This window comes from Ranitomeya variabilis, chromosome 2 (assembly GCF_051348905.1).
Source record: "Ranitomeya variabilis isolate aRanVar5 chromosome 2, aRanVar5.hap1, whole genome shotgun sequence".
Taxonomy (NCBI): domain Eukaryota; kingdom Metazoa; phylum Chordata; class Amphibia; order Anura; family Dendrobatidae; genus Ranitomeya; species Ranitomeya variabilis.
In genome coordinates this window covers 599,788,631-599,805,416 of record NC_135233.1, presented here as the reverse complement: position 1 = coordinate 599,805,416, position 16,786 = coordinate 599,788,631, and the positions used below count along the sequence as shown (strand labels likewise).

Sequence of the window (16,786 nt, the reverse complement as noted above, 5' to 3'; positions counted from 1 at the left end):
TTGGTGCAGTATTTGATGCAGTTTTTGGTGTTTTTTGCTGCAGGTTTTTGGTGCGGTTTTTGGTGCAGCAAAAAAGCACCCAAAACTGCATCAAAAACCGCATCAAAAACTGCACCAAAAACTGCACCAAAAACCGCACCAAAAACCTGCAGCAAAAAGCACCAAAAACTGCATCAAGAAACGCATCAAAAACTGCACCAAAAACTGCATCAAAAACCGCACCAAATACCTGCAGCAAAAAAAGCACCAAAAACTGCATCAAAAACTGAACCAAAAACTACATCAAAAACCGCACCAAAAACCTGCAGCAAAAAGCACCAAAAACTGCATCAAAAACCGCATCAAAAACTGCACCAAAAACTGCATCAAAAACCGCACCAAAAACCTGCATCAAAAAAAGCACCAAAAACTGTATCAAAAACTGAACCAAAAACTACATCAAAAACCGCACCAAAAACATGCAGCAAAAAAGCACCAAAAACTGCATCAAAAACCGCATGTTTTTGGTGCGGTTTTTGATGTAGTTTTTGGTTCAGTTTTTGATGCAGTTTTTGGTGCTTTTTTTGATGCAGGTTTTTGGTGCGGTTTTTGATGCAGTTTTTGGTGCAGTTTTTGATGCGGTTTTTGATGCAGTTTTTGGTGCTTTTTTGCTGCAGGTTTTTGGTGCGGTTTTTGATGTAGTTTTTGGTTCAGTTTTTGATGCAGTTTTTGGTGCTTTTTTTGCTGCAGGTTTTTGGTGCGGTTTTTGATGCTGTTTTTGATGCAGGTTTTTGGTGCGGTTTTTCATACAGTTTAGTTTTGATGCAGGTTTTGATGAGGTTTTTGGAAAATAAATAAACGGAAAATGTGCATGATTTGAATGGAAACATGCATGAAAAATAACGGACAAAAAACGTTCCTATGAGTTTTCCATCCGGCGGAAACAGTTTTTTTTAACGAATCCTGCAAAAAATGGATGAAATGTGTGGCCATCAGGCGCAATCCGGCGCTATTACAACTCTATGAGAAAAAACGGATCTGGCGGAAAAAAATGGATCCGGCAGGAAAAAACGGATCTGGCGGAAAAAAAACGGATCTGGTGGAAAAAAACGGATCCAGTGGAAAAAAACAGATCTGGCAGAAAAAAACGGATCCAATGTAAAAAAAACCGGATCTGGCGGAAAAAAACGGATCCGGTGGAAAAAAACCGATCTGGCGGAAAACAACGGATCCGACTGAAAAAACTGATCTGGCGGAAAAAAACGGATCCTGCAAATGTGCTCGCAGGATGCATTTTTTTTCCCCATAGACTTGTATTAGCGACGGATCGCGACGAATGGCCACACGTCGCGTCCGTTCTGCAACGGATCCGTCGAGTTTTGGCGGACCGTCGGCACGAAAAAACGTTCAAGTGAACGTTTTTTTGTCCGTCGCGTCTGCCATTTTCTACTGCGCATGCGCAGCAGAAACTCTGCCCCCTCCTCCCCGCACTTCAGAATGGGCAGTGGATGCTTTGAAAAACTGCATCCGCTGCCCACGTCGTGTACAAATTTCACAACGTGCGTCGGTACGTCAGCTCGACGCATAGCGACGGACCCGTACTGACGCAAGGGTGAAAGAGGCCTTTATGAGCGTTGAATTTAAAAAAAAAAAAATGGAAAAAAACGGCGTGGGCTCCCGCGCAATTTTCTGCGCCAGAGGGGGAAAGCCGACGGCCGGGGGCCAATATTTGTAGCCTGCTATGAATATCAGCTCGCAGCTGTCTGCGTAGCCTTTACTGGCTATTAAAATAGGGGGACCCCCAAAAAAAATGACGTGGGGTCCCCCTATATTTTATAGCCAGAAAGGCTACGCAGACAGCTGCGGGCTGATATTCATAGCCTAGAGAGGGGCCATGGATATTGGCCCCCCCCCCGGCTACAAATACCAGTCCGCAGCCGCCCCGAAAATGGCGCATCCGTAAGATGCGCCAATTCCGGCACTTAGCCCCTCTCTTCCCACTCCCGTGTAGCGGTGGGATATGGGGTAATAAGGGGTTAATGTCACCTTGCTATCGTAAGGTGACATTAAGCCGGGTTAATAACGGAGAGGCGTCAATAAGACGCCTATCCGTTATTAATCCAATAGTAAGAAAAGGGTTAATAAAACACGCACACATTAGGAAAAAGTATTTTAATATTCTTCATTTCACCATACTTACCATACTTCAGCGCCTGCAAAAAACGTAAAATAATAAACCGCATACTACCTGTCCGCCGTAGTCCAATTAATAACGAGTGTCCCACGACGATCTCCCCTATAGAACAGTGACATCGGGTGACGTCACTGCTCTATAGGACCCTCAGTGACACACTGACAGGAGACAATGGCTCCTGCAGTGCATCACTGAGGTTACCTGAGTTCAAAGTGTCACTTTATATAATTGCTGCATGGGAAAATGTCTCATACAGCAATGCCATAAAGTGAGACTAGGGACTTTTTTTTTTACAGCGGCGGAGGAATACAGTGGCGGAAGGATACCTTCCTCCCGTCATTGTGTTTCTGAGCCCCTAGAGAGCGGTCGCATTATTTGATGCTGCTGCTCTCCACGGGAGATCGTCGTGGGACACTCGTGGATTTCTGCGGACAGGGAGTATATTGGTTGTTTGTTTTTTTCACATTTTTTATAGATGACACTGGCTTCGGGGATCAAAATGACAAGTAATGGTGAGTATGTAATCTATGTTTAATGTAATGTATGTCATGTATGTAATGTATGAATGTACTGTATGTCTATATGTATGTATGTATGTAGAATGTATGTATGGAGTATTTTTTTTTTTTTCATTCAACACATTAGCCGGATGATGGGACTACTACTGTCCCATCATTGGCTAATGTGTCAATCACTGTCAGTGTAGCAGGCATAGCCCGATGGGACTTGTAGTCCCATCGGACGATGCCCGCACTGAGACCCCCGCACGCCGCAGAGACCCCCCCCCACGCCGCAGAGACCCCCCCCACGCCGCAGAGACCCCCCAGCACGCCGCAGAGACCCCCGCACGCCGCTGAGACCCCCGCACGCCGCATAGACCCCCCAGCACGCCGCATAGACCCCCCAGCACGCCGCATAGACCCCCAGCACGCCGCATAGACGCCCCAGAACGCCGCAGAGAGCCCCTCACGCCGCATAGATCCCTCAGCACGCCGCATAGACGCCCCAGAACGCCGCAGAGAGCCCCTCACGCCGCATAGACCCCCCCTCACGCCGCATAGACCCCCCCAGCATGCCGCAGAGCCCTCCCACGCCGCATCAAGCCCCGGCACGCCGCATCAAGCCTGGGCATACAGCGCCGGCCGCATAGAATGAGATCCCTGGCAGGCCCGCACAGACCCCGCCCGCACAGAGACACGCAGTCTCCGCCCACGCACCGCCCACTTTACATTATAGTGATTTTAGCACTGTGGGGACTTCCGATTCCGATACCCGATACCACAAAAATATCGGATCTCGGTATCGGAATTCCGATACCGCAAGGATCGGCCGATACCCGATACTTGCGGTATCGGAATGCTCAACACTAGTCACAGCTGATGGAGTCTCTCTGTAAGCAGATACAGGTGCAACATCTGGTAGCCAGCCCGGTTCACCCACAGACCAATGGCCTGTGTGAGCGGTTCAACGGCACCTTAAAGCAGATGCTTAAGATGTTGGTCGACTCCCACGGGAGAGACTGGGAGCAGTATCTCCCACACCTTCTATTTGCCTACCGGGAGGTTCCACAGGCCTCAACGGGGTTCTCCCCCTTTGAGCTCCTGTATGGGAGACGTGTACGGGGGCCCCTTGCCCTGGTGAAGGAAGCGTGGGAAGGAGATTTGGCCACCCCTGGAGTGTCGGCCATTGAGTATGTTGTGCGCTTCCGGGACAGAATGACGGCCTTGACCCGACTGGTGCATGACAATATGGCCCAGGCCCAAGCTGACCAGAAGCGGTGGTACGACCAGAATGCTTGTGAGAGGACCTACCAGGTGGGTCAAAAGGTGTGGGTACTGGTCCCCGTCCCACAAAACAAGCTTCAGGCGGCCTGGGAGGGTCCATACCTCGTGCACCAGCAGCTCAACACCGTCACCTATCTCTTCACCCTGTCACTCTGGACCACGCCCGTGGAAGGAGGAAGGCCTTTCACGTGAACATGATGAAGGCACATCATGAGCGGGAGGCTTGTGCCCACCCAGTGTGCAACCTCCCCGAGGAAGTTGAGGTAGAAACCCTCCTGGATCTGCTCACCCAAGCCAAGGCAGGTGGATCCATCGAGGATGTGGGGGTTGGCCACCAGCTCTCGGAGGACCAATGTTCCCAGTTGGGGGTCACCCTACACCCCTTTCGGGAGCTGTTCAGCAGCCTGCCCGGAAGGACTGAGGCAACCGTCCATGATGTGGACACCGGCAATCACCCCCCGATCCAGCGTTCAGCATATCGGGTCTCTCTCGAGGTGCAGCAGCACATGCGCCAAGAGACAGACGAGATGCTGAAGCTGGGGGTGATCCAAGCGTCCACCAGCGCGTGGGATTCGCCTGTAGTCCTCGTCCCTAAAAAGGACCGAACTACGCGGTTCTGCGTGGACTACCGGGGGGCTCAACGCTGTGATGGTCACCGATGCGTACCCAATGCCGCGCATCGATGACCTGCTCGATCAGCTGGCCGGGGCCAAGTACCTGACCATCATGGATCTGAGCAGGGGATATTGGCAGATTCCCCTGACCCCTAAGGCACGGGAACGCTCTGCCTTTATCACCCCATTTGGACTGTACGAGTCCACGGTGATGCCCTTTGGCATGAAGAATGCCCCTGCCACTTTTCAGCGGATGGTCAACACGCTGCTCAAGGGACTGGCAGGGTATGCGACCACGTACCTGGATGACATTGCTATCTTCAGTCCCACCTGGGAGGATCACCTACAGCACCTGGCACAGGTGTTAGGGAGGATCCAGAGGGCAGGGTTGACCATTAAGCCGGAAAAGTGCCAGCTGGGTATGAGTGAGGTCCACTACCTGGGACACCGGGTAGGTGGGGGAGCTCTGAAGCCAGAGCCCGGGAAGGTGGATGCCATCACCTCCTGGCCCTCCCCCAGGACCAAGAAGCAGGTGATGTCCTTCTTGGGGACTGCCGGGTACTATAGGTTTGTTCCACACTATAGCTCCCTGGCCAAGCCCCTGACGGACCTCACCAAGAAGAAGCTGCCCGTTGCAGTCGACTGGACATTCGCCTGCGAGACAGCTTTCCAGGCGCTCAAAACCACCTTGTCTAGCTCTCCTGTACTACAGGCAGCCGACTTCACGCGGCCGTTTGTAGTACAGTCCGACGCCAGTGACTTTGGCCTCGGTGCTGTGCTCAGCCAGGTCGATACTACGGGACATGAACACCCCGTTTTGTACCTGAGCCGGAAGCTCCTGCCAAGGTAAGTGGCCTATTCCACGATGGAGAAGGAATGTCTGGCAATTGTATGGGCTCTGCAGCGTCTGCAGCCATACTTGTACGGACACCACTTCACAGTGGAAACAGACCACAACCCCCTCAGCTGGTTACACTCGGTCTCTGGGACGAATGGGAGGTTGCTACGCTGGAGCCTGGCTCTCCAGCAGTATCACTTCACCATTCGCCACAGAAGCGGCAGAGACCATGGTAACGCTGATGGGTTGTCCCGGCAAGGAGAAGGTGCGGAAGGGCACATGGGGGAACACAGGAATGTGATGCCCCCTAGCGCCCTCTAAAGCAGGGAGGTGTGATGAGGGAACAGCCGCCATCTTGGACGGGCATACTAACAGAGATTGGCGTGACTCCATTTTGTCTCCTGGTCACATGTCTGCAGAGAGGAGTGCTCCTGGCCCCCCTTTTCTCATGAATAAAGTTCCTTTTAGTATGGTAATGGGCTGAGCACAGTGTAGCAGGCAGATGGCATTTCAAAGCCTGAGTGAGAAAGCCACACCAGCAGGGGACATAGAGATGCCTGAGGGGCTTAATTAAAGCACGCATGTCAAGTTGCCAAAGGATACACATCTATTATGGCCTTCCAGTCGAACCGTCTCCAACATGGAATCGTGAATTATGGACGCATCGTCCGAGATACAGGCTCATAAAAAATATCCCCCTCGCCCTAAAAAAATTGCGCATCTGACAGTGCGACTCCTGGGTCCGTGGGAGTTCTGAAACCTGAGATATAGAGATCAGCCTCCCACAGCGACCTAATGGGTCCAGGTTTGATCCCTGTACGACCGGCAGAACAAACCACGTGAGCTGGTACTGCCCGGGTACTGATCCGATCACCCTGAGAGCAGTTATCCCATTTATTAGATATTGGAATAAATCTTGCAGGGATGCAGAGGGGTGGAGATTGCTAAGCCCACCCAGCTACAGGGGGAGGGACCCAGCAGGGTTAAGAGCTGGGACACTTGGAGAGTGGGTCAGAACAGAGGAAGATGACTACCTAAGGAACTAAGGAACAGGGCATATGCCAGCCAGAGGGGAGCAAGCACACGCTTTCTGGGGGCTGCCCGGCAACTAAGTCTTGGACCTGCGGAACGCTGAGCCCCCCGGCTTCCACAAGCGACCTTCAACCTGGTAAACTGACCTCCAGCTTTATACCTCTAAGCCTTGTCTTATGATTGTTATATTTTACTCTGACTGTAACTCTTGATATATTTTGACTGTATATTTCTTGTAATTACCTAGTGCGCCCTTAAGGCAATTAAATCATAAATTAATTTTGGGCTGATCCTTTTACTCTGATTGCGAATCTTAGAATACCCAGCGTGGGTAACGGGGCAGTCTCCCCGGCGGCCATTTGCTCTAGGTGCAGTTCCCTTATTGACCTGAGAGATAAAGGGGGAGCCGGAGAGCTGTGCCTGTGTAGTGACGTCACGGATTGGTGACGTAGGAGGAACCGGGCTTCCTTCACACCGATATTTTCACAAATAAATGCAAGTCATATCGAAGAAATTTTACCGCTGTCATGAAGTACAATATGTCATGAAAAAAGATTCTCAGAATCAGTGGGATCCGTTAAAGCGTTCCAGAGTTATTACCATATAAAGTGTCAGTGGTCAGATTTTAAAAAATTGGCCTGGTCACTAAGGGGTTAAATAGGCCAGATGCACTTAGGTGCAAAAAGTACTGAAAAATTAATCAATTTTACTTTTTCTTTTTCATATAAAGCCTGACATTTGGGAACAAAGAGCTGATTCAAGACATGTTAATAACGCTGTCATCTCCGCATAACTACGTATTCACAGAGATCCTAATCTGTGATCCCATGACAATGCACAAACCAGTTCTGAGTGGGTGCATTACCTGCATTAAGGATTTTTTTTTTTTTCTACATCAGGTATCTCCTGATACACGATGACATGTTAAGTCAGACCTTTGCATGAGTAATCCTTGTGTACCACCAGGAATGTCACACTGAGCGGAATTCTTCACATGCTTTGGATTAACGCAGTTGTAGTTCTACAATACAACCACATGGTGGCAGCAACTGACCATTAACCACAACTGAGCGCGAGAGCAAAAATTTGTGACATCATCATTATTAGAAAAATATCCATATCCCGTCATAAATACCTATAAAATGCAAATATATTTAATTGGGTCAGTAAAGTATGCAGGTGTCATACAATTAATGTAGATATGAGTCACCTTGGCTAAGAAAATAAATATCATCCTCTTTATTAATGGGAATCTGTCAGCAGGTTTTTTGCTATTTATTCTAAGAACAGAATAATATAAGGCAGGAGACCCTGATTCCAGGGATGTAGCAATTATTAGGTTGTGTGCTGTAGCTTCATTACAATTAGTATTTTATCAGCAGGAGATTATCACTGCTAGAGTGGGTTTCTCAAGCAGGCTAGTCTGTGTTAACCCCGCCTCCACCACTGATTGGCAGCTTGCTGACAGTATACGCAGGAAGCTGCCAATCAGAGCTGTGGGTGGGGTTATACATCTCTCAGCATTCTGAGCCCTGTTAGATCTGCAGCTGAGAAAGAAAGGATTGTATCCGAACTGCAGCAAGCAGCCCAGTAAGTGATATATCACTGGAATCAGGGTCTCAGCCCCTTCATCATACTGCTCTCAGATTACATTGCATTAACCTGCTGACAGATTCCCTTTAATGGAAGACACCATACCAGGCCAGTGCTCACACGTTCCTTTATAGACATGTTTTTTTTACAGACAAATTTTCTTTCAGAATCACAATAAATGAGTTCATCTAATGAATGCCAAAAGTTAATGAAAATAGTCGAAAAAAGAGACTGAGTCAGACTGGGACAGAGCAGATCCAAATCTAAACAGTGTCCCTTGTAAAAAAGAAAAAAAAAGAAAAGAAAAGCTCCATTAGCCAAGTAATAAACTTTACATTTGTAAACATTCTTTCCAACTTTAACAAGCATTAGGGCTAAGGTAATAAAATAGTTACGTAAGAAAATATAACAATGTAGAACTAAGGTTAGGGCTAGGCTAAAAAAACATACATAAAAGATATATAAAAATGTACAACTAGGGTTAGGTGTCTAGGATAATAAAATAGATACATAAAACATATATAAAAATATATAAAAATGTACAACTAGGGTTAGGGCTAGGCTAAAAAAAACATAAAAGATATCTAAAAATGTACAACTAGGGTTAGGTCTAGGATAATAAAATAGATACATAAAAATATAACAATGTACAACTAAGGTTAGGGTTAGGATAAAATTAAATATATAAAAAATAGTAGAAAAAATATATCAAAGTAGAACTAAGGTTAGGGTTAGGATAATAAAATAGATACATAAAACATATATAAAATATATAAAAATGTACAACTAGGGTTAGGTCTAGGATAATAAAATAGATACATAAAACATAAATAAAATATATAAAAATGTACAACTAGGGTTAGGGCTAGGACAATAAAATAGATACATAAAAATATAACAATGTACAACTAAGGTTAGGGTTAGGATAAAATTAAATATATAAAAAATAGTAGAAAAAATATAACAAAGTAGAACTAAGGTTAGGGCTAGGATAATAAAATAGATGCATATAAAACATTAAAAAATTATAAATATAAAAATGTACAACTAGGGGTAGGATAAAATAGATCCATAAAAATATTAGAAGAATATAACAAAGTAGAACTGAGGTGTTAGGGCTATAGTTAAGATTTTGGAGAAAATAACACATAAAAAATAGGAAAAAATATTGCAATGTACAACTAAGGTTGGGGCTAGGATAATAAAATAGATACATAAAAAATATTAAAAAAATATATAAAAATGTACAACTTGGGTTAAGGCTAGGATAAAATAGATACACAAAAACAGTACAAAAATATAACGATATACAACTAAGCCTAGGGCTATAATTAGGGTTTAAGTAAAAAAAAATGCATAAAAAATAGGAAAAAATATAACAATGTATAACTAAGGCTAGGGCTAGGTTTACAAAATAGATACATAAAAAATATAAAAATCTAAATAAAAATGTACAGCTAGGGTTAGGGCTAGGATAAAATAGATACATAAAAATAGTAGAAAAATATAACTGTACAACTAAGGTTAGGGCTAGGATTATAAAATAGATACTTAAAAAATGGTTTACTGGTTAGGAGCCACAAAATCCTTACCTTGTCCCACATTACATCACTGTGATTTGCATCCATTCATAATGGTGGATTAAGCATCAGGAAATTGTTAAATATGAAGAAGCAGACAGTCTGTTCCAATAATTAGAATTTTGGGAATTGGATTGATCAGTATCTGTCCCTGGCGACAGAACCAACTCCTATGTTATGACATAAGTGTACAGCTGGTTCTTAGGGACAAGGCAGTAGTCAATGACATTACATGGCGTCCAAACCAGAAAATTACCAAGGGTAAGTATGAACTGCGGAAAGACAATACTTTTCTTTGGGCTTGGGAAAGGTTGCATGGCAATTAGCCCGAAATCTAAACACCCTCCATAGAAATGAGGCGATAACATTTCTAAGGTCTGATCTCAATGAAAAGACTGACCTATAGGTTCCAACAGAGCAGAGCGGGCACACGGGTGGTGTAGGTTACTAATTGGGGGCTGGGGGCATAAAAGAGGTAACACAAAGCCATGACCTGAGTATCGCTGGCATGTGTGATGACAAATAACTCCGTCCACATAAATGATCTATTGTGCAGAAGTAGGTGGACAGGTGGAGGGGCAGAATGAAAACTTTCGGCCATGTTTCACCTGCTACATTTTATTTACTAGATTATGACCGATGCCCAGGGACAGCAGTATTAAAGGGGTCCCCCACCCCCCCGGACCAAAGATGTCAGCACCGGTGCTCATATTACATTGTTATATAACGTGAGCGCTGCAGCTGATCAGCGTCAGACAGAACTCCATCTGACGGAATTGGGAAGGCTGCAGCCCATCAACTGCTGATCGGCTGCAGCGCTCACATGTTATAACAACATCGCTGGAGCAGCACCACTCCGGGAAGTGAATACTACTGTATGTATATATCTTTTTTTTAAATTTAGCATGACATATATGTATATCATCATAACGAAGCACCAAAAATGGTGCAGAAGACGTGCAAAGAAGGACAACAATCTGGATCAGAAGGGGTTAAAGGGTGGACCGGGAAAGGAATTCTGTCACATCTCTGACACATGCCAATAGCATTGGATGACACTCCTTATAGTCCCCAGGCAATGCCTGAAACAAAGGGCGGCAGCATGGATTCACGCAGCCTGATCAACAGAGTTACTGGAGAATTTCAACTCTTACTTCCATATATATATATATTTATATATGTATATATATATATATATATATATATATATATATATATATATATATATATATATATATATATATATATATATATTCTATGCATTCAGCAGCGATGTACACAACTTGCAGTCACTTATATCAGCCTCATCCAATTTTTTTTTTATTTTTATTTTTCCAGAGCCATACTTTTTTTTTTTTTCTCATTTTGTTTTATATGAAAAGTTGCCTTTTAACAGCCCCATTTAATTCACATGCCTGTTAGTGTACTGGAAACAAACAAACAAAAAAAAGATATTTTTTATGCAGAGGAATTAAATAAAAGAAAAATTACCATTGTTTTGGGGTTTTTTATTTACCGGTATTTATGGAGGTAAAAATGGCACGTTGGCTTTATTCCGTGAGTCACTACGAACAGGGAGAAACCAAATTTATATATTTTATTTATTTAATAGTTTTACATGTAAAAAAAAAAATTGGTTTGTTTCGCAATGCATTGAATGTTTATGGTGGAATCAAAAATATTTGGCGTAATGTAACTTTTTTTTTTTACTGCACTCACCTCTAATTTTCAGAATCTTTTATTTAACAAATTGGAAAAGGAGTGATTTAAACCTTTCCTTTAAAAAAAAAGTTAAATATTTTTCACATTTTTCTTCAGTCCCCATAAGTTACATAGCTGCTATTTACCCGTATCTGTATCTATTGTCTATGGCTCGTGACCTTGCATACAAAATAACATTTACTTTCCATAAATTATTATGTAGGTTATATAATTGATGTTTTTTGGGGCACTATGTCAATCATAGTAACAGCAGTTTTCATTTTTCCCCCCTAAATCAATAGTCCATTTAAAAATAAGAACTCTGTAATATATCTTTTTAGAGAATTCTGCTTCTTTCTCCTCCTGGATTGATCTTTCATTTTCAGTTTATGGGTAACGATTCTCCTTGTGGAGAGTGACATGCCTGAGCTGTCATAGTAAGGAGACTTATAGGCAATATTTAATGCACTGCCTATAAGTCTCCTGACACTGGCTTGTCACTCTCCACAAGGAGAAACTTTAACCCTTAAATCCCATTTAGAGGCCTCTCATACATCCAAATAAGATCGCATGTTTTGCACTGAGGAGGGGCAACACTCCGAAACATGTGTCTGAAAATATTCTAGCTTGACTTTTGTCCTAAGGCTCATTAAAGGGTCGATATTGACTTTTAGCATTGCTACTTCCAATAGATGGCACTAGAGTTCAAATGCTCTTCCTCTCTGAAGAGTCACTTTAAAATGTTTGTGATTTTCAGGCTGTATTAATGCCCAGGGAATACCCTCAACATAAGAAATGATGGTTTAGATGATGTTTAGAGGGATTCTCCACTTTGGACTATGCCTGTTTGTAAAAAGGGTCCATTGTTAAAAAAAAATAAAAGTTGATCATAAAGTTGACAAGACATCCAGCGATCAATTGTAATCTGTCGAGAAAGTGATAGTAAGTGTTCCAGCTCCCTGCAGCGCCTCCACAGGTGACATTAAGCAATGTACTGTTCCTATCCAGATAATTGGAGTGTCTGAGTAATTCTGGACATTACAGGTCCTCCAGAGCGAGAGAAATTACAATCCTGCCACAATTAGATAAGAAAAGTATAAAATAGGGTCTGTTCCTTTTTTTTTTCTCTTCCAGAAAGAGCGCCACTCTTGTCTATAGGCTAGGTCTGGTATTGCAGTATTCATTTTAATGGTGGTGAGCTGCAGCCTATGGACACTAGTGATGCTGGAGAGATAACAATAAACATTTTTTACTATATTTCTGCATTTTACAGAAAGAAATGAGTAGGGAATAAGCACGTGTGACTGACCATGCCCCATTAAGTAGGGTTATTCCGTGCAGACCTGCAGATGTTCAGATGCAAATCCACCACAGAAAACCATCAGTCATCCACGGCATGGACATATGCAGAAATGCATCCTAAGCAACAAGCCATACAATGTCTGCCGTATACAAAACCACGAAACACAAGCAAACGTGAAAAGCCACACACCCGAGCGACACGCAAGAAGCGGTCACGTCCTGCCAGCGTCCCGGCTCTAATAATCATATGTTAGGGGGCTAAAAGTAGACCCTAAATTATATGGGACTCCTAAAAACAAAAATATACCTTTACACGGAGTAGTTATGGCTATAAGCAGAACACATATTGAAAATTAAAGGGGTCGTTCTACGGCTGGAGGACCCCAGTTTAATCAATTTGGTACCCCATAACAAATAAAGACAGTATATACTCGCGCCGTTCCAGAAATGTTGACGTCGCCGTTCCAAGAAAGTGATGTGACTTGTGTCGTGGGCCGGTTGTAGCCAATTACCGGCTCCTGTTTGTTGACTGCAGCTGATCAATGTTCCGCCAGGGCGAACGACCGCTCTGCCGAAACAGCTGATGTGTCACGTGCAGGCTGCGACCAAAGTCACCTCACTCTCCAGGATTGAAGGCGAGAAAATATTGGGTTTTTTTTTTATTTTATACGGGGTGGGAATGGGGTTGTAATGGAGAAATGTAGGTTTTAATTATGTTTTAAAGATATCGGCCCACTCATAATCTCCGGCCCTCACGAGATCTCCTCACAGAACCATCTCCAGAACTTCTCCTGTGCCTCCCCCATACTGTGGAATTCACTCTCCTTGCCCTTCAGAGCCTTCCAACACAACCTGAAAACCCATATCTCCTGAAAAGCCTATAAGATAGGATAAAGACCCCCAGAAAAATTAGATAAGTCAGCTAATTTCAGAAGGATCGACCATCCATCTAATAGGTATCGGGCCCTCCTGACATCATCATCATCGGGATCCGGCCTGTTCTATTTCAATGGATGATCCTTTTATTCTTTTAGAGATAAGTCGCTGCCAGAGGCATGTGCCAGAGACTGTCTCATAGAGAACATAGGAGTGCTCCGCCGCTCCAAGCATTCCTATATATGGAGGAGCCGGGAGGGATAGCTGCCTAATGTGCATGCCCAGCTTAGCCCTACCACTCCGCCATATTGCCAAATTGTACCCTCACCTACCCTCTCCTCCTGTAAACAGTAAGTCCTTGTAGGCAGGGTCCTCGGTCCTATTGTGCCCAATGTCACATAGTTGCATTTACTTACACTTGTTTTGCACTTGGTTATGTATAACTATATGATTATTTGTACTGTAGATATATAATAGATAGATGATGTATAATAGATAGATAGATAATATAGAGCAAAAAATTGGAACAGCACACATATAAAAGTACTATGGGGTGCAGGGCCTCTCAGCAAGGAATCCCCGCCGTGAAAAAGGATAGATTCAGAAAAAAGAGGCAGCACTCCAGTATTTTCAAAAATACAAAAGGGACTTTAATAGCCCAGGTGGCTACAATGAGCCTTTCTCAAAATAGGTAATAGATAGATAGATAATAGATAGATGATATACAACCAGAGTGCAGCAGATCATGTGAAAATATAATTTTGGTGTCATTCTCAAAACTTTTGGCCATGACTGTATAATAGATGATAGATAATAGATGATAGATAGATATATTAGATAGCTAATATATATTTAGATAGATATATGATAGATATTAAATTATATATAATAGATGACAGATAGATGATAGACAATAAATAGATTATAGATAGAGAGATGATAGATAGATAATAGACAAATAGATAGATAATGGATAGATAGATAATTCTAGGACATCTGGTAGACGTAGGAGATAATTCTGGTGAGAGTCGTCTTGTGATGGACACTTATCCTCCTTAGTGGCAGCGGACAGTATATGCCGAGGCCGCGGTGACCACAGTCATCCTCTATAAGCCACTCATCCACGAGACTAATGACCAAGGGTTAGGACGGGTGATGGTGAGAAGAACATGACAGGCTGACCTCCATGCAGAATTCTCTGCAGTCACGTGGAAGCCTGTACAGGAGACATGTCACCTGTCAGTGATGTGTTCTCACTATCTATCCAGCTATTCATAACATGGACAACTTGACTATTGCACCAATGTATCATGTGCCATCATCGCCTGTAGACTTTTCCCATATCTTTGAAAAAAGTTTTCAATGGAGGAACCTTCTAACAGAAAAGTGCCAAATGGTAAAGTTTTATTTTAAAGCATCGGCTCCTTTATAAGAAGTGTTCGTCTGCACAGCGGAGAGCTGACGTCGCCCTGCACCAGCTTACTGCTGGCAGCCCTCATGTGAAGCCATACAGGACATGTAGCCAGGCACCGTATAGTGTGAGCACGGGGTGATGGTCGAACGTTACACGCACTATATGGAAAGGAGCTGTTAAGGTAATTCATTCTCTAGCCAATATTTGCATTGCCCCACATGGTACGTTCTTGGTTAATTGATGTTTTATGCTTTTAAAGAAGTGATAACAACCATCAAAACAAAAGGAAAAAATGTTTCCAACTAAAAGACGCCGCAACGTTGTATCCAACGCCATTAATAGATGAACTGATCAGTCCATTTCACTGTGCGTCTATGGGCAGTATATTGGTTCACCGGACAAGTAATTGGGGTATTCTTTACATATAAAAAGTCTCTTATTTTTAGGTGGATTGGATGGCAAAATTGTATTCTCAATTCATGGAAATACAGATCGCTCCTGTCCTTCACGGTATCATGCAGTGAACAGTCATGTTGCCAATTAATTAATCACATCATTATCGCATAGTGTGAACACCGATCTACAGACTTTACGCAGGAGAAAAAGCGCAGCAGAGATAAATGTAGCCAATTTCGCACAATTTTGCTTATTTTTTGCAGCGTGTGGATATGATTTTTAGAAATGTTATCCACAATCTTAGCACTTGCTATACACAGCACTTCTTACACATGCAAACCCGCATCTGAAAATCTGCGGCGTATCCGTCCCGTGTGAACGTACCTTCAGGATCCAATCATGCAAGTACAGATCTGTGCGCTCAAGAGCTTGCAATCTATTCTTCTAAGAAATCCAATAAATGATTCCATGTGCAGCATAGCAACGGAGACACAAACGCTTTACACACAGGTGTAAGGACGGAGACAAATCCGGCAATGAGGGGGGTGTACAGATGGGACCACCACGCTGCAGAACAGTTGCAAACAAACTTAAACGGATAAACGGATACTATGTAAAATGACAGAAAATAGCCGAATGCCCTAAAAAGATTAAACATATCACCCCCCAAAAATAAAATGAATAATAAATTATATATAAATGATAAATAAAAACATCATATCTATTTTATATACAAATATTTATATAATTATATTTAAAAATATATAAAAAATGTAAATGAATAAATATAGCGTATATAGAATATACGAGTGTGTGTGTGTGTGTGTGTGTGTATATATATATATGAGGATGACCCTCACATGCTGAGGACTGTGGCTCTGTGCCCCCCACACCAGGCTGACCACCCTGCCCCCATCACACACTCACCTCCTCTCCTCCTCCTCACAGGACAATGAGCCTCATTCAGACGTGGCTGCGGGTCCTCTGTGCTGGGCGGGGGAGTGTGCCAGTGTCCGCCCCTCACAGGGGTCCTGGGCAGGAGGAGGGAGGCAGAGAGGGCAGGAATAACAGGTCTCTGCCTCCCCTGTCACCTGGAGCTGGAGGAGGTTGTGCTGGAGGTGACAATGATCATTGCACAAGAGCAGGGTGACTGTACAGAGGAGGGGCAGGGAGAGGGGCACAGGGGGTGACAATAAGAGGTATAGGGGAATACTGGGAAGGGACTCATATACTAGGGAAGGGGCACAGGGGGTCACAATAAGAGGTATAGGGGAATATATACTGGGGAAGGGGCTCAGGGGTGTAATAAGGGGTATAGGAGAATATAAGGGGTATAAGGAAATATATACTGGGGAAGGGGCTCAGGGGTGTAATAAGGGGTATAGGGAATTATATACTGGGGAAGGGGCTCAGGTGTGTAATAAGGGGTATAGGAGAATATATACTGGGGAAGGGGCTCAGGTGTTATAATAAGGGGTATAGG

At 43.8% G+C, this 16,786-nt stretch overlaps 1 protein-coding gene across 2 annotated transcripts in view; it reads right to left on the bottom strand.

Moving 5' to 3' along the window:
• LOC143807251 (carbohydrate sulfotransferase 6-like) overlaps positions 1 to 16,252 on the bottom strand; it is a 40,820-nt gene extending 24,568 nt beyond the window's left edge. The window contains exon 1 of one of the 2 annotated variants that reach the window (XM_077288599.1): positions 16,231 to 16,252. The gene's annotated coding sequence lies outside the window, so the exon portion shown is untranslated. Of the gene's footprint in view, positions 1 to 15,687; positions 15,871 to 16,230 lie in introns of those variants that run through there. The other variant, XM_077288598.1, reaches the window with a different exon arrangement.
• Positions 16,253 to 16,786: the final 534 nt, after the last annotated feature.